We start from the raw sequence: 24,608 nt of genomic DNA, 5'->3' as shown, positions 1-24,608 counted from the left end.
CAAAAAAGGAAAAAGGTTTTGCTATAAGCTAATTTGCTTGGATTCAAATTTGAATCCAAGCAAATCCAAATTTGCTTGGATTTGCTATAGCCCCAGGGCCCAGTGTGTTCTTAATCTGGCCCTGTTTGCATGTTCTCCCCATGTTCGCGTGCGTTTCATCTGGGTGCTCTGGTTTGACCCACCCAGTCCAAAGACATACACTACACATGAATTTGACAAAATTGATCATAGTGTAATATTGTTTGTGTGTGTGTGTGTGTGTGTGTGTGTGTGTGTGTGTGTGTGTGTGTGTGTGTGTGTGTGTGTGTGTTATTTACACACACCTAAAGAGTGAAGGGACCAAAATCTCAATATTAATATCAGTATGCTCATTTCAATACTCAAGTCAAAGCAAAGAAATGATCACAACAGGCTGAAATATCAATATTAATATCAATACCAAAATATTGATGTTAATTCAATGACATGATTTTTTATGAGACACAGAAGCTTTTTATTTTGATCAAAACGAGATAAAATAAATACTGTACTGTCACCTAGTGGAATAAAACAACACATTCAGAAAGAGACCAAACAGATCGAAGATCACACAAAGGAAACATTAAAATGCAATGAACTGAAATGTGCAAAATCCAACATACCAGGGCTAGGCGTTTTTTTCTCGATTAATTCGAATTAACATTTAAAGACGAATTTGTTTTGTATCAAATCGGGGTATCGCGATTTCTTATATAAAACCATTAGATACATTATAATTGCACCACTGCGCTTTGGTTTACTCTCTGTATTAGGCTATACCTGACTGCCTGTCAGGGTTTCGATCATGGTAGTGAGGGACTGAACACAGATTGGACAGCCTAATTTAACCCAATGCATGAAGTTGTGGGAATGCATTGCAAAGCTGCATGGTGCAATTACAACAAATACAAGCATTTACCTTAAGTTGTGTATTTTTGTCTTTTTAATACCGTTGGATCAAACGCCCTTAGATCCACTTCGCTATTCCAGCACTGCCTGACGAGGGGATTTACATTCAGACTAGCAACAAGTAAAATCCTACATGAATTCACGCTTTATTAAGTCACGTCTGTGTGGATTGTCAAGACAAATTCCCTTATCATGTCGATAAACTCGATCTCTCTACACGTATGAAGGACGGAAAAATCTGCCATGTTAAACAACCGCGCCGAGTTTGAACCGCGCTGATCGGCTGCTCAGGCTGGCTTCTGTAAAGATCAGCCTATACAGATCACACAATCTCAATAAACACCATGTAAACATATTTCGATGAATATTGTTAACGGAATATTTATAACGACATGATCTTGCTTTTGGTTATATGCCGGCTTTGAGCTCTTTACGCGCGCGCTCTCTCTCTCACAAACCGGGAGTTGAGATGCGCTGCAAAAGAGCGCTACACACTCGCCGCACACACTGGCGAGATAACAGATGCTAAAGTCCACGGGATCAGTTTTTATTTGTTACTTGTTCTTATTTTAAAATGCCTTTTATTCTTAAAACTGGGTAACATATTCTCCCTCGGAGGTATTGGAGTTTAATACCGTGGTGCGCTTTAACCAACACCGCCCTGGAAGTTTACACACTGCTTATAGGCCTACAGCTCTAGTGTGTTATGAATTGCATGTTTTAAATGATAGGGAGACATGCTACGTTTAGTTTTTATTGAAAAATGTAAACAATAACCTTGTACACAGTGAAATAATAATTTTTGAATGGCTTGTCTGTTGGCGGCGTAGCTATATAAATGGAGTAAGCATATTTTTTATTAATATTAAAACACATTAATACAAACTAAGCCATCCTTTGTTTTTTGTTTTTTATCTGTATATTTTCTATCAAACGAAAAATGCAATGATTTTTATTTTTTTTTTTTGGTTTTCATTTTATTAGAATGATTATAGCTAATTATTAGGCGGTACATTTTCTCCATATTGGCTCTGATTGCGTTTACAGATATTTACAAATAGACTTTTGGCTCAAAAACATTAATGCCTTTTAATTTCAGCGCTGTATTTTGACAGATTTCGGCTTCAGCTATTCAACCTTTCAGGTATACCAGCCTTAGTTTTGCGACTTGACTTGTGTGGCGTCTGTCTGCGGGTGACAGCGAGAGATCAGGCCTCAGATTCGATGTGTGGCCGCACGTCACAGTTACTTCACAGCATTTTTTAAATATTGGCTCATCTAAATTAACTTTTCAGTCGATTAAAAGCCGAAATATTGCCACACAGACAAAGCAACTTCGTTTTTTGAAGAGAGCGGCTTCAGTGATAAAAGACGCACTTGAAAAGACTTTGGTCTTGAACCCGGGTCTTTCTTGTTGCGAAGCGAGCGCGCTACCCATTGAGCCACTGAGTCGCCGTACCGGCCGCGGGAAAAAAACCCGTCCTTTATAGAGTGACCTTGTTGCAGGCTGACAAGGAAACGATCGAGGAATCCCTCAATTCCTGCATAAATAAATATAGAAACAATCAATAGTGCGGCCTGATAAATGGTCAAGTACATTGCACCAATGTTGGAGAAATAGGACACTATTGAAAAGAAATAATAAAAAAAATCATTATTTATCAGCCTGCACTATTCCTAAGTTGTGTATTTATTTAAGCAGGGATTTGTGGATGTATGTACTCATTCATTTATTTATTTGCATATTTATTTATTGTTTAATTTATGCAGGGATCTATGGATTTTTTCAGCTGGGAGGTGTGGTCCACTATAGCTTGTGGTCAAGGACGACAAAAGGTACAAGTGTAACGAACAAATAAAAAGTGGCCCCGGGCCCCATCGGCTGCATAGGATCCGAAACTTGAGGCCAAATCTTGTTGCCAATTGATATCGCTTGTTTTGGGTCACTTTGGAAGAGCTCAATTTGAACAGCCGTCCTGGCACCCAGGGTCCGTAACCGAACAGTTTCGCATACTGCCTTTTATACATACGGTAGGAGCGCTGTTTCTCATCGACGGTAGGCCACATTTTCAACCATCGCCTAGAATGCAAAGGTAGACGCCACCCATCTCCTCGAGAAACGTGCTGTCATTTTGGCTTGTTTAAATCTTAGTTTTATTCCATTTGTAGCCGTTTTAAAGGGCGAAGTGCGCTGCCCAGAATGCATTGCGGCAACGAACGACCAATCAAGGGGATTGCTGTGCCAGACCTGTCTTTTCCGCCTTCTGTGTGGAAATCATGTCGAGAACGGCAAACAATACTGTGTACTAGGACGAGGGAGTGCGAGGCGGGCCTGGGGGACACGTAAAGGCCCGTGGACACTTACAACTCGCCCAAGTTGGCCGTTTGATTGACAGACGATCCGGCCGCTATGCTTTGACCACGCCCCGAGGGCCATAAAGAGAGACCCAGGCATGCAAACGATTAATCCGCCCTCTTACGGTTTAGTAGATCCGTCACTTTTGCTCTTGCTTGATATTCTGGCATTTTGTGCTTTGAATTATGTGTTGGGGTATCGGTATACTTAAACATGTAGTTACTTTATTTATTTCATTATTTATCAGCCTGCACTATTCCTTAGTTGTGTATTTATTTAAGCAGGGATATATATATATATATATATGTGTGTGTGTGTGTGTGTGTGTGTGTGTGAGCACTGTTTCTCATCGACGGTAGGCCACATTTTCAACCATCGCCTAGACTGCCAAGGTAGACGCCACCCATCTCCTCGAGAAACGTGCTGTCATTTTGGCTTGTTTAAATCTTAGTTTTATTCCATTTGTAGCCGTTTTAAAGGGCGAAGTGCGCTGCCCAGAATGCATTGCGGCAACGAACGACCAATCAAGGGGATTGCTGTGCCAGACCTGTCTTTTGCGCCTTCTGTGTGGAAATCATGTCGAGAACGGCAAACAATACTGTGTACTAGGATGAGGGAGTGCGAGGCGGGCCTGGGGGACACGTAAAGGCCCGTGGACACTTACAACTCGCCCAAGTTGGCCGTTTGATTGACAGACGATCCGGCCGCTATGCTTTGACCACGCCCCGAGGGCCATAAAGAGAGACCCAGGCATGCAAACGATTAATCCGCCCTCTTACGGTTTAGTAGATCCGTCACTTTTGCTCTTGCTTGATATTCTGGCATTTTGTGCTTTGAATTATGTGTTGGGGTATCGGTATACTTATACATGTAGTTACTTTATTTATTTCATTATTTATAAGCCTGCACTATTCCTTAGTTGTGTATTTATTTAAGCAGGGATATATGTGTGTGTGTGTGTGTGTGTGTGTGTGTGTGTGCGTGTGTGTGTGTGTGTGTGTGTGTGTTATTTACACACACCTAAAGAGTGAAGGGACCAAAATCTCAATATTAATATCAGTATGCTCATTTCAATACTCAAGTCAAAGCAAAGAAATGATCACAACATTATTTGGTGCTCTAGGAGACGCTGAAATATCAATATTAATATCAATACCAAAATATTGATGTTAATTCAATGACATGATTTTTTATGAGACACAGAAGCTTTTTATTTTGATCAAAACGAGATAAAATAAATACTGTACTGTCACCTAGTGGAATAGAACAACACATTCAGAAAGAGACCAAACAGATCGAAGATCACACAAAGGAAACATTAAAATGCAATGAACTGAAATGTGCAAAATCCAACATACCAGGGCTAGGCTTTTTTTTTTCGATTAATTCGAATTAACATTTAAAGACGAATTTGTTTTGTATCAAATCGGGGTATCGCGATTTCTTATATAAAAACCATTAGATACATTATAATTGCACCACTGCGCTTTGGTTTACTCTCTGTATTAGGCTATACCTGACTGCCTGTCAGGGTTTCGATCATGGTAGTGAGGGACTGAACACAGATTAGACAGCCTAATTTAACCCAATGCATGAAGTTGTGGGAATGCATTGCAAAGCTGCATGGTGCAATTACAACAAATACAAGCATTTACCTTAAGTTGTGTATTTTTGTCTTTTTAATACCGTTGGATCAAACGCGCTTTGATACACTTCGCTATTCCAGCACTGCCTGACGAGGGGATTTACATTCAGACTAGCAACAAGTAAAATCCTACATGAATTCACGCTTTATTAAGTCACGTCTGTGTGGATTGTCAAGACAAATTCCCTCATCATGTCGATAAACTCGATCTCTCTACACGTATGAAGGACGGAAAATCTGCCATGTTAAACAACCGCGCCGAGTTTGAACCGCGCTGATCGGCTGCTCAGGCTGGCTTCTGTAAAGATCAGGCTATACAGATCACACAATCTCAATAAACACCATGTAAACATATAAATATTTCGATAAATATTGTTAACGGAATATTTATAACGACATGATCTTGCTTTTGGTTATATGCCGGCTTTGAGCTCTTTACGCGCGCGCTCTCTCTCTCACAAACCGGGAGTTGAGATGCGCTGCAAAAGAGCGCTACACACTCGCCGCACACACTGGCGAGATAACAGATGCTAAAGTCCACGGGATCAGTTTTTATTTGTTACTTGTTCTTATTTTAAAATGCCTTTTATTCTTAAAACTGGGTAACATATTCTCCCTCGGAGGTATTGGAGTTTAATACCGTGGTGCGCTTTAACCAACACCGCCCTGGAAGTTTACACACTGCTTATAGGCCTACAGCTCTAGTGTGTTATGAATTGCATGTTTTAAATGATAGGGAGACATGCTACGTTTAGTTTTTATTGAAAAATATAAACAATAACCTTGTACACAGTGAAATAATAATTTTTGAATGGCTTGTCTGTTGGCGGCGTAGCTATATAAATGGAGTAAGCATATTTTTTATTAATATTAAAACACATTAATACAAACTAAGCCATCCTTTGTTTTTTTTTTGTTTTTGTTTTTTTTTCTGTATATTTTCTATCAAACGAAAAATGCAATGATTTTTTGTTTTTTTGTTTTTTTGGTTTTCATTTTATTAGAATGATTATAGCTAATTATTAGGCGGTACATTTTCTCCATATTGGCTCTGATTGCGTTTACAGATATTTACAAATAGACTTTTGGCTCAAAAACATTAATGCCTTTTAATTTCAGCGCTGTATTTTGACAGATTTCGGCTTCAGCTATTCAACCTTTCAGGTATACCAGCCTTAGTTTTGCGACTTGACTTGTGTGGCGTCTGTCTGCGGGTGACAGCGAGAGATCAGGCCTCAGATTCGATGTGTGGCCGCACGTCACAGTTACTTCACAGCATTTTTTAAATATTGGCTCATCTAAATTAACTTTTCATTCGATTAAAAGCCGAAATATTGCCACACAGACAAAGCAACTTCGTTTTTTGAAGAGAGCGGCTTCAGTGATAAAAGACGCACTTGAAAAGACTATGGTCTTGAACCCGGGTCCTTCTTGTTGCGAAGCGAGCGCGCTACCCATTGAGCCACTGAGTCGCCGTACCGGCCGCGGGAAAAAAACCCGTCCTTTATAGAGTGACCTTGGTGCAGGCTGACAAGGAAACGATCGAGGAATCCCTCAATTCCTGCATAAATAAATATAGAAACAATCAATAGTGCGGCCTGATAAATGGTCAAGTACATTGCACCAATGTTGGAGAAATAGGACAATATTGAAAAGAAATAATAAAAAAAAATCATTATTTATCAGCCTGCACTATTCCTAAGTTGTGTATTTATTTAAGCAGGGATTTGTGGATGTATGTACTCATTCATTTATTTATTTGCATATTTATTTATTGTTTAATTTATGCAGGGATTTATGGATTTTTCAGCTGGGAGGTGTGGTCCACCATAGCTTGTGGTCAAGGACGACAAAAGGTACAAGTGTAAAAACAAATAAAAAATGGCCCCGGGCCCCATCGGCTGCATAGGATCCGAAACTTGAGGCCGAATCTTGTTGCCAATTGATATCGCTTGTTTTGGGTCACTTTGGAAGAGCTCAATTTGAACAGCCGTCCTGGCACCCAGGGTCCGTAACCGAGCAGTTTCGCATACTGCCTTTTATACATACGGTAGGAGCGCTGTTTCTCATCGACGGTAGGCCACATTTTCAACCATCGCCTAGACTGCAAAGGTAGACGCCACCCATCTCCTCGAGAAACGTGCTGTCATTTTGGCTTGTTTAAATCTTAGTTTTATTCCATTTGTAGCCGTTTTAAAGGGCGAAGTGCGCTGCCCAGAATGCATTGCGGCAACGAACGACCAATCAAGGGGATTGCTGTGCCAGACCTGTCTTTTCCGCCTTCTGTGTGGAAATCATGTCGAGAACGGCAAACAATACTGTGTACTAGGACCAGGGAGTGCAAGGCGGGCCTGGGGGACACGTAAAGGCCCGTGGACACTTACAACTCGCCCAAGTTGGCCGTTTGATTGACACACGATCCGGCCGCTATGCTTTGACCACGCCCCGAGGGCCATAAAGAGAGACCCAGGCATGCAAACGATTAATCCGCCATCTTACGGTTTAGTAGATCCGTCACTTTTGGTCTTGCTTGATATTCCGGCATTTTGTGCTTTGAATTTTGTGTTGGGGTATCAGTATACTTATACATGTAGTTACTTTATTTATTTCATTATTTATCAGCCTGCACTATTCCTTAGTTGTGTATTTATTTAAGCAGGGGTATATATGTGTGTGTGTGTGTGTGTGTGTGTGTGTGTGTGTGTGTGTGTGTGTGTGTGTGTGTGTGTGTGTGTTATTTACACACACCTAAAGAGTGAAGGGACCAAAATCTCAATATTAATATCAGTATGCTCATTTCAATACTCAAGTCAAAGCGAAGAAATGATCACAACATTATTTGGTGCTCTAGGAGAGGCTGAAATATCAATATTAATATCAATACCAAAATATTGATGTTAATTCAATGACATGATTTTTTATGAGACACAGAAGCTTTTTATTTTGATCAAAACGAGATAAAATAAATACTGTACTGTCACCTAGTGGAATAAAACAACACATTCAGAAAGAGACCAAACAGATCGAAGATCACACAAAGGAAACATTAAAATGCAATGAACTGAAATGTGCAAAATCCAACATACCAGGGCTAGGCTTTTTTTTCGATTAATTCGAATTAACATTTAAAGACGAATTTGTTTTGTATCAAATCGGGGTATCGCGATTTCTTATATAAAAACCATTAGATACATTATAATTGCACCACTGCGCTTTGGTTTACTCTCTGTATTAGGCTATACCTGACTGCCTGTCAGGGTTTCGATCATGATAGTGAGGGACTGAACACAGATTGGACAGCTTAATTTAACCCAATGCATGAAGTCTTGGGAATGCATTGCAGAGCTGCATGGTGCAATTACAACAAATACAAGCATTTATCTTAAATTGTGTATTTTTGTCTTTTTAATACCGTTGGATCAAACGCGCTTTGATCCACTTCGCTATTCCAGCACTGCCTGACGAGGGGATTTACATTCAGACTAGCAACAAGTAAAATCCTACATGAATTCACGCTTTATTAAGTCACGTCTGTGTGGATTGTCAAGACAAATTCCCTTATCATGTCGATAAACTCGATCTCTCTACACGTATGAAGGACGGAAAAATCTGCCATGTTAAACAACCGCGCCGATCTATTGAACCGCGCTGATCGGCTGCTCAGGCTGGCTTCTGTAAAGATCAGGCTATACAGATCACACAATCTCAATAAACACCATGTAAACATATAAATATTTCGATGAATATTGTTAACGGAATATTTATAACGACATGATCTTGCTTTTGGTTATATGCCGGCTAAGAGCTCTTTACGCGCGCGCTCTCTCTCTCTCACAAACCGGGAGTTGAGATGCGCTGCAAAAGAGCGCTACACACTCGCCGCACACACTGGCGAGATAACAGATGCTAAAGTCCACGGGATCAGTTTTTATTTGTTACTTGTTCTTATTTTAAAATGCCTTTTATTCTTAAAACTGGGTAACATATTCTCCCTCGGAGGTATTGGAGTTTAATACCGTGGTGCGCTTTAACCAACACCGCCCTGGAAGTTTACACACTGCTTAAAGGCCTACAGCTCTAGTGTGTTATGAATTGCATGTTTTAAATGATAAGGAGACATGCTACGTTTAGTTTTTATTGAAAAATGTAAACAATAACCTTGTACACAGTGAAATAATAATTTTTGAATGGCTTTTCTGTTGGCGGCGTAGCTATATAAATGGAGCAAGCATATTTTTTATTAATATTAAAACACATTAATACAAACTAAGCCATCCTTTGTTTTTGTTTTTTTTTGTTTGTTTTTTTTTCTGTATATTTTCTATCAAACGAAAAATGCAATGATTTTTTTTTTTCATTTTATTAGAATGATTATAGCTAATTATTAGGCGGTACATTTTCTCCATATTGGCTCTGATTGCGTTTACAGATATTTACAAATAAACTTTTGGCTCAAAAACATTAATGCCTTTTAATTTCAGCGCTGTATTTTGACAGATTTCGGCTTCAGCTATTCAACCTTTCAGGTATACCAGCCTTAGTTTTGCGATTTGACTTGTGTGGCGTCTGTCTGCGGGTGACAGCGAGAGATCAGGCCTCAGATTCGATGTGTGGCCGCACGTCACAGTTACTTCACAGCATTTTTTAAATATTGGCTCATCTAAATTAACTTTTCATTCGATTAAAAGCCGAAATATTGCCACACAGACAAAGCAAACTTCGTTTTTTGAAGAGAGCGGCTTCAGTGATAAAAGACGCACACACACACACACACACACACACACACACACACACACACACAAAATGAGTATGCCTTACGTATTTATGGCTATTGATAGGCTCTTGATAGGCTAGGAACAGCCTATCATTCTGCTATTATTCATATATTCTGTTAAAAGTTTTTGTGTTCATCCTTGCTACAAGCAAAAAAAGAAGAAATAAATAAACCTAATTGAAACAATTTATATATGGCATGGCCATTAAAATATAATGGTCCTTAACCAGATCGTTTTTCAATTTACCTATAAAGATAATGTTACTTCAGTCAATTTGGAAGAAAAAATCGAAATCTTGAATCGGTCAAACTTTATAAAAAAATTTAGATTTTTATTTGCCAAATCGCCCAGCCATATGACATATGCATCTTAAAATTGGGAGGGTTTTCTGTAAAAGAAGACCATATTCATCAGTCTACTCCGATGTATGTGACCGGGGCACTCTCCTGAGTTCAACGAGGCAAAATTATGTTAGAACAACAACAGCAACAAGGAGCAAAACATGCAGCAGTGCTGAAGTGGTTTAAAGGAAAGCTCTTAAATTTGTTTATATAATTAATAGAATTTATATAATATTAAGGTTTGTTATCGTTATTGTGAAAGTGTTTTTATTTCCGGTTCTTTCAATGTGCATTAGTGTCGTACGCATGCATGTCATTTGAGTTTTTGGAATGAAAAGATTTGTATTAAAATTATTTGTGTATAATATTCCTTATTTAAAATGTGCATTACATGCTAGATTTTCGATAGAATGAATTTTGTCATCATTGTCATTAAACGTGTCATATTTGAGGGCAAAAGGAAAAATAATTCGTGGCCCCTCAGTTTTCATAAGGGATTAGTTGAGTCAAAAGTGAAAATAATTCTGTCGTTAACTACTAACAACAACGTTCTGAACACACATGTATAAATTTAATATTATGAAAAGGCAAAAGAAAATTGCGAAATGAAAGCGATAGTCCAGAGATGCGGTCCCCACGTCGAGCCAGGCTGCAACAGTGCAGGTCTCCAGCCGGGTCTTGAACCCGGGTCCTTCTTGTTGCGAAGCGAGCGCGCTACCCATTGAGCCACTGAGTCGCCGTACCGGCCGCGGGAAAAAAACCCGGTCTTTTATAGAGTGACCTGCATAAATTCCTGCATGAATAAATATAGAAACAATCAATGGTGCGGCCTGATAAATGGTCAAGTACATTGCACCAATGTTGGAGAAATAGGACAATATTGAAAAGAAATAATAAAAAAAAAATCATTATTTATCAGCCTGCACTATTCCTTAGTTGTGTATTTATTTAAGCAGGGATTTGTGGATGTATGTACTCATTCATTTATTTATTTGCATATTTATTTATTGTTTAATTTATGCAGGGATTTATGGATTTTTCAGCTGGGAGGTGTGGTCCACCATAGCTTGTGGTCAAGGACGACAAAAGGTACAAGTGTAAAAACAAATAAAAAATGGCCCCGGGCCCCATCGGCTGCATAGGATCCGAAACTTGAGGCCGAATCTTGTTGCCAATTGATATCGCTTGTTTTGGGTCACTTTGGAAGAGCTCAATTTGAACAGCCGTCCTGGCACCCAGGGTCCGTAACCGAGCAGTTTCGCATACTGCCTTTTATACATACGGTAGGAGCGCTGTTTCTCATCGACGGTAGGCCACATTTTCAACCATCGCCTAGACTGCAAAGGTAGACGCCACCCATCTCCTAGAGAAACGTGCTGTCATTTTGGCTTGTTTAAATCTTAGTTTTATTCCATTTGTAGCCGTTTTAAAGGGCGAAGTGCGCTGCCCAGAATGCATTGCGGCAACGAACGACCAATCAAGGGGATTGCTGTGCCAGACCTGTCTTTTCCGCCTTCTGTGTGGAAATCATGTCGAGAACGGCAAACAATACTGTGTACTAGGACGAGGGAGTGCGAGGCGGGCCTGGGGGACACGTAAAGGCCCGTGGACACTTACAACTCGCCCAAGTTGGCCGTTTGATTGACACACGATCCGGCCGCTATGCTTTGACCACGCCCCGAGGGCCATGAAGAGAGACCCAGGCATGCAAACGATTAATCCGCCCTCTTACGGTTTAGTAGATCCGTCACTTTTGGTCTTGCTTGATATTCCGGCATTTTGTGCTTTGAATTATGTGTTGGGGTATCGGTATACTTATACATGTAGTTACTTTATTTATTTCATTATTTATCAGCCTGCACTATTCCTTAGTTGTGTATTTATTTAAGCAGGGATATATATATATATATGTGTGTGTGTGTGTGTGTGTGTGTGTGTGTGTGTGTGTGTGTGTGTGTGTGTGTGTGTGTGTGTTATTTACACACACCTAAAGAGTGAAGGGACCAAAATCTCAATATTAATATATGCTCATTTCAATACTCAAGTCAAAGCAAAGAAATGATCACAACATTATTTGGTGCTCTAGGAGAGGCTGAAATATCAATATTAATATCAATACCAAAATATTGATGTTAATTCAATGACATGATTTTTTATGAGACACAGAAGCTTTTTATTTTGATCAAAACGAGATAAAATAAATACTGTACTGTCACCTAGTGGAATAAAACAACACATTCAGAAAGAGACCAAACAGATCGAAGATCACACAAAGGAAACATTAAAATGCAATGAACTGAAATGTGCAAAATCCAACATACCAGGGCTAGGCGTTTTTTTTTCGATTAATTCGAATTAACATTTAAAGACGAATTTGTTTTGTATCAAATCGGGGTATCGCGATTTCTTATATAAAAACCATTAGATACATTATAATTGCACCACTGCGCTTTGGTTTACTCTCTGTATTAGGCTATACCTGACTGCCTGTCAGGGTTTCGATCATGATAGTGAGGGACTGAACACAGATTGGACAGCTTAATTTAACCCAATGCATGAAGTTGTGGGAATGCATTGCAGAGCTGCATGGTGCAATTACAACAAATACAAGCATTTACCTTAAGTTGTGTATTTTTGTCTTTTTAATACCGTTGGATCAAACGCGCTTTGATCCACTTCGCTATTCCAGCACTGCCTGACGAGGGGATTTACATTCAGACTAGCAACAAGTAAAATCCTACATGAATTCACGCTTTATTAAGTCACGTCTGTGTGGATTGTCAAGACAAATTCCCTTATCATGTCGATAAACTCGATCTCTCTACACGTATGAAGGACGGAAAATCTGCCATGTTAAACAACCGCGCCGAGTTTGAACCGCGCTGATCGGCTGCTCAGGCTGGCTTCTGTAAAGATCAGCCTATACAGATCACACAATCTCAATAAACACCATGTAAACATATAAATATTTCGATGAATATTGTTAACGGAATATTTATAACGACATGATCTTGCTTTTGGTTATATGCCGGCTATGAGCTCTTTACGCGCGCGCTCTCTCTCTCTCACAAACCGGGAGTTGAGATGCGCTGCAAAAGAGCGCTACACACTCGCCGCACACACTGGCGAGATAACAGATGCTAAAGTCCACGGAATCAGTTTTTATTTGTTACTTGTTCTTATTTTAAAATGCCTTTTATTCTTAAAACTGGGTAACATATTCTCCCTCGGAGGTATTGGAGTTTAATACCGTGGTGCGCTTTAACCAACACCGCCCTGGAAGTTTACACACTGCTTACAGGCTTACAGCTCTAGTGTGTTATGAATTGCATGTTTTAAATGATAGGGAGACATGCTACGTTTAGTTTTTATTGAAAAATGTAAACAATAACCTTGTACACAGTGAAATAATAATTTTTGAATGGCTTGTCTGTTGGCGGCGTAGCTATAAATGGAGTAAGCATATTTTTTTTTATTAATATTAAAACACATTAATACAAACTAAGCCATCCTTTGTTTTTTTGTTTTTTATCTGTATATTTTCTATCAAACGAAAAATGCAATGATTTTTTTTTTTTCATTTTATTAGAATGATTAGCTAATTATTAGGCGGTACATTTTCTCCACATTGGCTCTGATTGCGTTTACAGATATTTACAAATAGACCTTTGGCTCAAAAACATTAATGCCTTTTAATTTCAGCGCTGTATTTTGACAGATTTCGGCTTCAGCTATTCTACCTTTCAGGTATACCAGCCTTAGTTTTGCGACTTGACTTGTGTGGCGTCTGTCTGCGGGTGACAGCGAGAGATCAGGCCTCAGATTCGATGTGTGGCCGCACGTCACAGTTACTTCACAGCATTTTTTAAATATTGGCTCATCTAAATTAACTTTTCATTCGATTAAAAGCCGAAATATTGCCACACAGACAAAGCAAACTTCGTTTTTTGAAGAGAGCGGCTTCAGTGATAAAAGACGCACACACACACACACACACACACACACACACACACACACACACACAAAATGAGTATGCCTTACGTATTTATGGCTATTGATACACTGTAAACGATTTCTTGTTAAATTGACAGTAAGTTACTGGCAACAATTATCCAGTAGCTGCTGTATTTCATAAAACAGTAACATTACTGTAATACTAATTACATTAGTATTACATTTACTGTAAAATGTAATACATCATTTTACTGTTGTTGATTTTTACTGTAACACTAATTACAGTAGTGGTGCACATACTGCAAAACTGAAAACAGTATTTTATTGTACATTTTTACAATGAAGAACTACGGTATTTTAACGTTACTTTCATTATTACTGTATAGTATTTTACAGTTATTAAATGTTATTTTATTTTATTTAATAGTGCTGCTTTATAATGGGTAAAAAATGTTCAAAAAATTCACAAGTGTTGTTTTAACTGTTCAAGAAATACAAGAAAAATAAAGAAACTGAAACTTTAACTTCACAATAAAGGTTTATTGTGTAAACCATGCTAAAACAGTAGCAATAATTCAATATAACAAAGCAACAGAACACTAATAAACAATTGATCATTAAAACCAGTCAACAATTAATGCATCAAAAATTATTACAATTTTAAAAACAGGTGAAAATACTGCTACAAGACAGGAAATGATGAAGGCCAAATGATGTGCAAAGGGACAGTGAAAAAGGGCAGGAGAACTTCTGATGATCCTGCAAAAATGACAAGCAAAATCAATCACTGAAGTAAAAACTAATCATCCCTCAAACCATTTAATTCATTCAGAAACGAAACACTGCACTGCTGTTTATATATATATATATATATATATATATATATATATATATATATATATATATATATATATATATATATATATATATATATAAAACAGTTTTTTTAATTGTTTTTGTTGGTGAAATACAGTTAGTTGTCAATTCACAATTACACTAACGTTAATGGGGAAAAGATCAGCGGGCATTGTTCTTGAAGATCGCTAGTCAGGTGTCCACACAGGTGTGTAAAAAATAAAGTCTTATAATCTTAACTTAATGTCTGACTCTGTATAGCTCGAATATCTGATTCCATGATCACACTACTAGTGCTTCCACGGATTTAAGAGGGGTAAACACAGTTCATTCTCACTTTAAGAGGCTACATATTTAAAATTAAATAAATAAAAATAATCTAATTTAACGTGACTAATGTTAATTAAATACTTTTAGGCTTTTAACACGTATAAATCCACTTCTAACTTACAGATAAGATTGCGTTTGAGAACATGAAAGCTGTGGGTGATTTTTTAAAATATAATGCTAATGATGAGTTACTGATATTTGGTTTGCATAAAACAAAGTAATCACTAAGTATTCATTTTTGGCAAAATCTGCAGAGAGGCTCAGCGACATGAGGAAATGTGTTAAAGTTGAGTAGAGAACTAAAGAGCAGTCTAGCCTACTTCATGAAATGTTCGTGGTAATATTCTGCTGTCAATTCGTATTACTGTATTTTAATATGCAGCAGTGATGGCATGTCAGCGAGACAAATAAACATTTTATCATTTCATACAATTTATTTATTTATTATACAAACCCTCTAGTGACATTTCTTCAAACTAAATCATCATAACGTTACTGTGCACAGCATCAGTAAAACGTTGAGAATAATTTAAATACTTACTTTTTTAAAACAGTCACTGCTGATTAGAAACTAACATTAAAGCTAAGCTTACAGAAATCCTGTATGCATGACAATATAAAGATGTATTACTCACTGATGTCGAAGCATTTCCAGGTTGTCAGAGATTTAGACAGGACAGAATATGTGCCATCAAATGAGCTCTTGTGCAGCCTTTGTTGGACATCCAGGTAGTATGTTCACCCACACTGTAAGAAACAAAAACAGAAACAATTTATTAAAATGTGAGGGATAGTAAACATGTTTGGTCTACAGAGAGAAGAAAATTTTTACTTTAAGCATTGATCCTAATGAATCTATTTAACCTTATCACGGAAACAGCATTTTTGAGCTTTTAGACCAGGGGTGCTCAACCTTGTTTGCTTTAAATTAGAATTAAAACAATAAATCTCTATGTCAAATAAAATACTTCAGATCTAAATAAAGCAGGTGCTTTTACCTAAAGGTTCCTTCCCTCCAGTTAGTTTGGCTGCAAATCCCTCCACATCTGTGCTTTATTCGGTTCTTGTCTTAAGAGTAACTGGTGTCGCATTCCAGGTCCATCACAATCTGGGCTAGAAGGACAATATGACAAAAGACAAGACACATATAAATAAAAGTCTCAGAATAAAATATTTAAAGGAATAGTTTACTATTTTGCCACTATTTACTCCACGTGTTTAAAACTAGTTTGAATTTCTGTTAAACACTAAAGCAGATATTTTGAAGAATGTTAGTAACCAGTAACTATTGACATCCACATTTAAACCAAATTTCTTTAAAAAATACGAGTTTGTGTTCAACGGAACAAAATTAATATATAACTATTTTGAAACAAGTGGATGATGCCAAAGATGCTATTATTTTCATTTTGGGGTGAACTGTCCCTTCAATTCAAGTGTCAAGTAATAGTCATAAAAACTGATGTGTCGCTTGAGGAAAACTAAATCAAGTACCTTCTTTGAACAAGCAGAATCATTATGCCAGTGTAATCAGTGATTCTCTTTTACATTTTCCCACTATAAAACGATAGCTTCAACATGCAATCCATGTTAAGACAAAAATGAATAGCATAAAATAACATATTGAACTAAACTTACAGTTTCCAGGCTGTTTAAAAAAAAAAAAAACACATACGCCCAGTAAAATTGCAAATAAACACAAAGACAACAGTTATAGAAAAAAATGTTTGTCTAATATTTACTCAGCACTTGGTAGGCAAATAGCATAGCCGTAGCTGTTTTAACACCAATTTTTTTTTTTTTATCTTAGGAACTGCTGGAAGAAGAAAAAGAGGTTGTACATGAAACTCCTCACAACAAATCTGTGAACAACTTGACATTTAAAAATCTAATCAAAATGAGGAAGACATCAACATTACCTTGAATAATCAAGTGAGGAGTGATTGGTAGCATCAGTTTTTCAACATCAATTACTGTAGCTGCAAAACAGATAAATATAATAAGAGTAAAATAAGACTTAACATTAATTAATCTAAATCTATGGTACAACCATACCAATCTGTATGGGGTTAAAATACATTTGTACACAAATCATTCCCTGAACCCATCAATTTCTCTTAGAATAGGATATATATATATATATATATATATATATATATATATATATATATATATATATATATATATATAGTGATAATGACTTTGGCTTATATCTGTGTACTCAGAGCGTACACTCACCTCAGGTACACCTGAACACCAAAAATTAAATGTACAATTAATGACACACTATACATCAAGCTCATTAACATTATTGAGAAATAGACAATTAATATGTATTTTGTCAATATTAACGTTAGCTTAAAATAATTCAACTGCATTTAATTTTCAGCTCCATTTAATAAAACAGTTAAGACTCATTTCATTTTGAGTTTAGTTTAAATAACTAACTTACAGTTGAAAAATTTTACCATAATGATAGCTTAGTCATAATGACTATGTGAAGACCAGAGCTTACCTTAACGGTAAACGTTTAACTTTTCATGGTGACTTCGCCTTCATCTCAGTGTTGTGCTGAAATAGAGAATTCATTAATGCAGTTACAATAAGTTAAAGTTATGTTTTTTTCAGGTAACTTAACGTATGGTCAAAAACTCACTCAAGATAAACTCACTGTATCTAATACCTCGCAAACACTACAATGACCGCCTGGCGTCTGTTATTTCTTGTTTAAAATACCATTTGTTAACGGATAGCGTGACAAAACATAAGAACCTACAACTAATGTCACTTGGTTAATTCTTTTAAATACACACACAATACACAGAAATACATACAAAACAATCCTTTAACGGACAGAATTTGACTTTAAAACACTTACCGAGGATGAATTCGCTGGATGAAAGACGACAGGTGAATTTCAAATTAGGAGAGCCGTTGCCTGCATGTCGAGTCGTGTCCGTTCGGTTCTATGAATCGGCCCCTTAGTGAACAGTAAAGAATCGAATCCGCCTAAAACCGATTCCTTTTTGTATATGATTCATTACTGTTTCGTTATACTGCTTGGCCACACGCATTTATACACTAATTATACACTAATTGCATATTGCTGAATGTGCTTGTGAACACGTGGGATCAAATAATTCCCGAGCAAACGGTTCAATTCGGTTCAATATGATTCAGAGTCGCTCGAGTGCTGAACCGAACCAGTGCAATAACGTGATATTGATTACAATATAGTAACATTGTTTTTTATTCACTTTACCAGCGAAAGTATTACATATATCTGACCTTGACAATAAGAATAAAGTTCGTTTGAAGTGTTTTGAGAATTATAAATATATATTTTTTTCTCCCAGAATTCATTTCACATCAACAAGCAAATGGTAATGGCGGATGAGAAAGCCCAGCTAATATTATAAATATTGCGTTTAATATGTCACGAAATGAAATTTTAACAGTGTTTCATGCGAGAATGTAGTTCTTACAAACTCAAATCTGTGGTTTATTTATAGATATCATGTGTAAATTTTAAGCGTGCTTTGCCGATAGCGGAGATTCTGACCTCCAGGGTGTCCATCATCACTCATGTATCCGGCGAAACGAGGTTATAATCGGCTAGACATGTAAGACTTGCCCCGGTCTTAGATGGCTCTATAATGAATGTGTTATGAAATTTAGTTTTAACCGTTTTTCATGCAGGAATGTAGTTGTTTTAAACTCAAGTCTGTGGTTTATTTATAGAGATAGTGCATATTTTAAAATATTGTTTTGAAAATGCGGAGATGTGACCTCCATGGTGACGGGTGCCCAATCCTCATGAATCCGTCTAAAGCAGGCTGGTCATTCTGACATTTAAGCTGACTTTGGTTTCATGAATCAATTACTTTTGTTCCAGTTTACGTTTTGGTTAAGCACAAAGTTATGTTGATTAAAAATGATTTAATATTTTCATGTTAACCTTATAAAATTAAGGTGCAGTACACCCAAAAATGGAAAACCAGGGGACAGTTTTATGCACCGAACAGTCTGAAGAAACTGGTTAGTTTATTTTTCTTCACAAAATACTTTGTCAAAAAATAAAATAAACATAATAATAATAATATAAAGTGTGTGTAGAGTTTTTCATGGTCATTTGCAGTACTGTATTTAGATGCACAGTAACTGATTTTTTCCCCAAATTCATAGTAAAATCTGCAGTAGCATACTGTTAATCATGTTCACAGTATGGAAATGTTGAGAATACATTATCATGCTGTGAAAACAGCAATATATACAGTAACACACTGTGCACAGCTTATACAGTAAACAACTGTTGAGAAATGCAGTATAATACCGTGAAAACAACAGAAATCGTTTACAGTGTAGGCTCTTGATAGGCTAGGAACAGCCTATCATTCTGCTATTATTCATATATTCTGTTAAAAGATTTTTGTGTTCATCCTTGCTACAAGCCAAAAAAAAAAGCACAAAAAAAAGAAAGAAATAAACCTAATTGAAACAATTTATATATGGCATGGCCATTAAAATACAATGGTCCTTAACCAGATATATATATATGTGTGTGTGTGTGTGTGTGTGTGTGTGTGTGTGTGTGTGTGTGTGTGTGTGTGTGTGTGTGTGTGTGTGTGTGTGTGTGTGTGTGTGTGAATGCGAGAGTGTATGGGTGTTTCCAAGTACTGGGTTGCAGCTGAAAGGGCTTCCGCTGCATAAAACATATGCTGGAAAAGTTGGCGGTTCATTCCACTGTGGTGACCCCTGATAAATAAGAGACTAAGCGAAAGGAAAATTAATGAATATTATTGCTCCTGCTGCAGCCATGGTATGGCAGCAAAGTTGCTTGATTATTATGCCAAAATCATAGTTAAGTTTCGGACTTGTCAACCTAGTAAATAGTTACTTTTCATTTTCTGTTGATCTTAGCGAACAATGTAACTACAGAACAGTAAGGCTGTAAATGGGAAAATTATGGCAACTCTTTTTTTTTTTTTTTGAGCGAGGTGCTACTAGTCTAATCCAATTCAATGGTTTATGCTAAGCTAAACTAAGATAAAAGTACTATCGACAGATAGTACTAAAAAATGGAAAAACTGTATGGAATTTTTTTTATAGAGCACACTTCGTACACAATGGTAATTCAAAGTGCTTTACATAAACATAAACAAATAATGACAGGCGAGGCAGTGGCTCAGTAGGTAGTGCTGTTGCCTCACAGCAAGAAGGTCGCTGGGTCGCTGGTTTGCATGTTCTCCCTGCCTTCGCGTGGGTTTCCTCCGGGTGCTCCGGTTTCCCCCACAGTCCAAAGACATGTGGTACAGGTGAATTGGGTAGGCTAAATTGTCCGTAGTGTGTGAATGTGTGTGTGGATGTTTGCGACCCCGGATTAATAAAGGGACTAAGCCGTCAAGAAAATGAATGAATAAACAAATAAATAAAAACATTTTATTAAATAAAAATAACATCCTGGTAGGCAATTTAATGTCAAATCTTTGTTACTGAAAGATGGTTGAAACAGGGGCAAAAATTTTTACACTGCACTGTCACATAGTTACAGATGAGGACAGTTTTCAGATGCTGTGTAGTATTGCACCTGCTTCAGTCATAGTGTGGCAACAAACTTGCCTGATTATTATGCCAGAATGAGAGTATTGTTCTTAGTGTCGACCTAGAAAATAGCTACTTTCATTTTCTGTTTATCTTAATGCACAATTTAACTTAAGAAGAGTTAAGCTGTTAAAAGGAAAATAAAAAAAATATTATTATTTTTTTTTTTTTGAGTGAGAGGCTAACGGTCTAAGCTAAGCTAAAAGTGCTATCGACAGACAGGCTGAGGTAGGCTAAATGGATTCAAAAATGGTAAAACTGTCTTGTTCATTTCGTACACAATGGTAAATCAAAGTACTGTACACATACTTGAACATAAACAAATAATAAAGAAATGTAATTCAAAAAAATCCCATGTAACATCTTGGCGGCCACCTTAATGTCAGAAATTTATTGACCTAGAAAACTTTTCATTATCTGTTAATTAGGTGCACGATGTACCTATAGAAGTGTTAAGCTTCAAATAGGAAACATATAATATTCTAGAAACTCTTTTTTTGACATTTTTGAGCGAGATGCTAATAGTCTAATCCGATTCAATGATTTATGCTAAGCTAAGCTAAAAGTGCTCCCACAAGACTTAAAGATCGGCTAAATGGATTTAAAAATGGTAAAATTCAACTGGTTAACTCTAGGAGAGTAGTAAAATGAGCTTATTTCCAAAAAGGGAGAGTGATCCTGTCACACCTCATTGTTCCCCATCTCTAAAATCTGTGCCTCGGAAATCTGTGAGAGCATGAAATTCATCTTCTTGAATTCTCTGTCAGGACCCTGTCAGCCTGAGGAACTGCTTGGCAAAGAGTGTTTGAGGAGCTATTCTGGAGCTCAGAGTGCTGTCTGAAAATACAGGTTTGCTTGTTTAGACTGCTCTGGATATCAGGTAACTGTAGAGGCCCACCTGAGCTCTTTGTGTGAGTACAGAATACTCATTCATTCAAGGAGTACCACTATTTAAAGTAAGCTCTGACCTTTCCAGGCAGCCAACGTCCTTGACTGACACTTCCAGCACTGTCTGAATTAGACTCAAAACAGCAAATAACAAAAAGTCATTTCAATTTGAGAAACAAATTAAATCTGAATTTATTTTAATTATAAAAATTTAAATGTGGCTTACACTTTAAATGAATACTTTAAATGTACAGCAAGTTAAGGATGAAGTGCATCCATGAAGTTGTTATTGCAGAATGAAGATAGACTTATTGGCAACTACACCACTGTTCCTGAATGTCCCAGCCAGAGCCCTGACTTAAACCCAATTGAGCATCTCAGGAGAGACCTAAAAATGGCTGTTCATCAACATTTACCATCCAACCTGACTAAACTGGAGACGATCTGCAAGGTGGAATGGCAGAGAATCCCCAAATCCAGGTGTGAAAAACTTGTTGTATCTATTTCAGTTGTTCTTTTTTAAAAACTGCAGAAATGTCATCATTCTGTGTTTTTCTGTCAATGTGGGGTGCTGTTTATAAACTTAAATGATTTTAGCAAATGGCTGTAATATAACAAAGAGTGAAAATTTTAAGGAGGTCTGAATACTTTCCATACCCACTGTGAATTTGGATGTGATCTTATTCACTGATGGATAGGATGATTGGAAATAATAATTCGTTTTAAGGTTAAAAACACTACAAATGCATCCATTCATTCTTAATATAATACTATATATTATCTAATTAATATAATAATAATTTATTTTACATGCAATTTATGAAATAGATACGTTTGTTTTAGCCTACTGTGGACTAATGCAATACCTGTTCATGTCAAACCATCATTCACTGTCCTCAATCCAGCTTGAGTGAACAAAACGTAACATTTCCCCTGAGCACTACAGACGCTCTCAGTGATCAGCGTCAAGTCTTTCTATAATGACAGTGACATTCATACATGTTCCCAGAACAAACAGGAACTCCAAGTACACATGGTCTGGCTGAACAAAAAGAATCACATTAAGACATTTGAATGATGTAAACAAAAGTGCATACAAAGCTTTCTGAAATGTTATTGTGTGTGAAACACATTTTTTTTAAATAAATTTTTCACTAGGAAATAATTCAGCAAACAAAACAAGACACATGTGGCTCTAGCATGAGTGCTAGAGAAGAGACTTTAGAAAAGCTTAAAGCTTAAAGATGCTGCAAAATGCTGATGTGAGTATAGAGTTCAATGGTATTGACATTTGAAATGAAACAATATCACTTTTCTGTAGTATCAATTAGGGGTGTGTAAGATGGGTTTTAACTACAGCGGTGTGAACTGTAGTTTTGCCAAATGACTAAAAAGTTATCAGCATGATGGTAAAAAAAACGGATCATTTCTAGTCAAACCATTCTTCTGCAATCTTATACTAAAAATTAAAATAAGGACAGTATTAATAGCTTAAAATGTAGGAGAGCGTTTCTATTATTTCATGTACTGTATTGCAATATGGAGCAAAGTGGAGGGCAACATTCCAGACTTCTTGGTTTTCGGTTTTAGGGTCACTGTTTCAATATGGTTAGGTACATGATTTGTTCAGTAATAAAACAAGCCACTGTCAAATAAAAACAAAGAAACCTTAAGCAAGGACAAAAAACAACAAAAAACAATACAAAATTAATAGAATGTAGCAAATACTAATAAAATAAACAGTGCTTAATGGGTATCTAAAAGTAGTTTTCAGTTATATAAACTAAATAATATAACCCCAAATACCAATTGTATACTGTATAAATGTAATCGCATTAATTAAATAAAGTTTAAGCATTATTGAGTCATATGGCTCATCAAGAGCAGAGTGGGGGTTTTATTTTATTATTATATATTTTTTTATTTTTTTGTTTGATTAATACTAAAAGCAAAGACAGTATGGAATAACATTTTTTTTTATGTTAAGACAATATGAATAGGTTAAATACAGCGGGTAAAATAAGTATTGAAGTATTAATTTTTCCTGGTAAATTATTTATAAAGGAGCTGTTGACACGAAATTGACTCAAAACCCTGATCTTCTTCAAGAATCTAGTTCTTATTTACTATTGAATTCAGGTCAGGTGATTGGCAGGCCATTCTATCAGCTTTATTTTCTTGTCTGAATCCAGTCGAGAGTTTCCTTGGCTATGCTTGAGATTATTTTCTTGCTGAAATGTTCACCAGTGTTTAATTTTCATCATCTATTAAGGTAGATGTTTGACTAAAGCTGCTAATATTTGCTTACACTGACGAGGAACAGGGGTGCTGAAAATTACTGAGAGATTTCAGCTGCTGTCTGAGCTTTCCATGTCTTTCTACACGTGTTCAATACCTTTTCTCTGTGTCATTTTAATTTATAAAACATAACTTTATTTCTAAATGAATTACTTTTTTTTCTTTGTGTGTGTGTGGAATAATTTTGTTTAAAACTTCAAGTCAACAGCACCTTTAGAAATATATTTTCTGTGAAAAATTGTGGACAATACGTATTTTGTTTGATGTACATGTCAAATAACGGCAAAATGCATATCATTAAAACATAGTCAATTATGTCTAACAGTAAAAATTGAATTCGGTGAAATATATAAAATTAGACATGCATAATTATTGCAATTATAGTTTATGTTGTACTATTTCTCGATATTGTATTGAGTACTGTGACTTATTAAAGTACTGTATCAAAGTTAGAAATTACAGTATTGCGACAGCACTAGATGGGAGATGAGACGGTTTGTTTATCCTTGTTATGGTGAATCATAGGCTTATAAACAACTCCATTAGCGTCATTAAAGAGCTTCAGGCAGGGACACATTTCTCTCCTTAAAAACAGCAGATCATCCAGATCACTGCTGGCATTTCACTATACAGCGCAT

The 24,608-nt window shown here is 36.7% G+C and overlaps 1 protein-coding gene and 2 long non-coding RNA genes across 10 annotated transcripts in view; all 3 read right to left on the bottom strand.

Annotated features, from left to right (window-relative positions):
* The window catches only part of slc4a3 (solute carrier family 4 member 3), a 208,714-nt gene that overhangs the window by 105,775 nt on the left and 78,331 nt on the right, over positions 1 to 24,608 (bottom strand). The gene's annotated exons all lie outside the window — the stretch shown is intronic.
* Positions 1,877 to 6,325, bottom strand: LOC147842428 (uncharacterized). The gene is made up of 2 exons (XR_015499897.1): positions 5,309 to 6,325; positions 1,877 to 2,859 (listed from the first exon to the last, which is right to left on the bottom strand). It is a non-coding gene; the product is annotated as an uncharacterized LOC147842428 (long non-coding RNA).
* On the bottom strand, positions 14,518 to 19,211 carry LOC137496501 (uncharacterized). Its single transcript, XR_015499887.1, has 6 exons — positions 18,062 to 19,211; positions 17,699 to 17,754; positions 17,103 to 17,162; positions 16,182 to 16,296; positions 15,819 to 15,930; positions 14,518 to 14,757 (listed from the first exon to the last, which is right to left on the bottom strand). It is a non-coding gene; the product is annotated as an uncharacterized LOC137496501 (long non-coding RNA).

This window comes from Danio rerio, chromosome 9 (assembly GCF_052040795.2).
Source record: "Danio rerio strain M-AB ecotype USA chromosome 9, GRCz13ab, whole genome shotgun sequence".
In the NCBI taxonomy this organism is placed as follows: Eukaryota; Metazoa; Chordata; class Actinopteri; order Cypriniformes; family Danionidae; genus Danio; species Danio rerio.
This window is presented reverse-complemented; position numbering and strand designations above follow the sequence as displayed.